The sequence below is a fragment of the Habropoda laboriosa genome, unplaced genomic scaffold (genome assembly GCF_001263275.1).
Source record: "Habropoda laboriosa isolate 0110345459 unplaced genomic scaffold, ASM126327v1 scaffold204, whole genome shotgun sequence".
Classification (NCBI taxonomy): Eukaryota; Metazoa; Arthropoda; class Insecta; order Hymenoptera; family Apidae; genus Habropoda; species Habropoda laboriosa.
The window spans coordinates 743774-745213 of record NW_017100385.1 but is presented as its reverse complement, the minus strand read 5'-3'; the positions used below and the strand labels follow the sequence as shown (position 1 = coordinate 745213).

Sequence of the window (1440 nt, the reverse complement as noted above, 5' to 3'; positions counted from 1 at the left end):
GAAAGATTTTCGGTTTTTTTTCGCCTCTCGATAAAAATTTGCGCGCAAACTTGAAAAATACACTATGAACATATGTTTTTCATAATACTAATGATGATAATGATACCAATAATAGTAATAATAATAATAGTAATCGTTTGCCGTACAAATGATAGAAATGTCCTAAACGCTAATATTCGTGTGTATATATATGCATATGTAACATTTCAGTGACGATCAACAAAATTTACTGATGAACTTTTACACAGGACAGGTAAAACAAACACTACCCAACGGACGCAGGGAAAACTTCGTAGCCCATTGGTCGTACTTCTCAATGCAATAAATACAAATTCTCGAACGTCACTTTTTTTCTTTTTATAATATACAACAATGTAACAGTTTTTTTTTTTTCTTTACATGACGTCGAACTGAAGAAATTGCATTCAATGCATGTTGGGTACAACCAATTTGAAAGCGCAAGTAATTTTTGTTACATTCCAGAAAAGAAACAAAGAAGAGAAGAAATGAATAATAATAATAATAATAATAATAATAGTAATGATGAAACTAAGTGTAACACAGTGAAATCGAGAAGCGTACGATGTTCCAAGTAAGATCGTAAATAGTGCACGTTTGCACGAATAACGTAGTAAAAAAGAAAAAGGGAGGAACAAGAAAAGAAAATTGTCGGACGTAGTCAGTATCGATTGGATCTGTCGCAAAATCATTTTTTTTTTTTTTTTTCGATGCAATGTTACAAAACTCGAAATACTTGGAAAAAATAAAGAGAAACGAAATGCCAATGAACGACAAAAGATTTAAAAATAAATATATATATACATACATATACAGGGTGAGTCACATTACTTGTCGTCCACTTGGAATAACTTTTAAAGTATGTGTTTTATGTAGAAATTGCACGGTATTGAAGGGAACATATGATGCTGAAACGATTTTTTTTTAAATAATCTATTTGTTTACGAGATATCAAGGTAACCTTGAACTTTTTAAATGGAATGCGTACCTTTTTGTATCAAAATTTAAAAGAGCAGCGAATTTTCTGTATGTATATATATATACACAAGTATACGCATGTACGTATATATACTTAAAAAGTAAACAGAGACAACAGAAACGAAAAAAAGAGGATTAAGAAGAAAAGAAAAATGTTTGAACATCCAGCCAGTGAAAGATATAAGAAAATAATGGTAATAATAATATTAATAATAAAAATAATAATAATAATAACCATCAGTAACAAGAAATGGCAACGTGCGTCTTATTAGCGTAAACGTAATTTCCTGTCGTATCTTGGCGTATTCGCATCACCATTTGCAACCTTTTCCCATTTTTCTATGCTGCATCTAAATGAACGTTCTTTCACAAGAACAAAAAAAAACTGACGATCGCGTATATACATATGTATATACATAAAAATTGGCAGAATACGTAAATGGT

General features: G+C 30.2%; 1 protein-coding gene across 1 annotated transcript in view; it reads right to left on the bottom strand.

Moving 5' to 3' along the window:
* Positions 1–1440, bottom strand: part of LOC108575078 (probable serine/threonine-protein kinase DDB_G0267686) — a 19779-nt gene that overhangs the window by 752 nt on the left and 17587 nt on the right. The window lies entirely within an intron of this gene.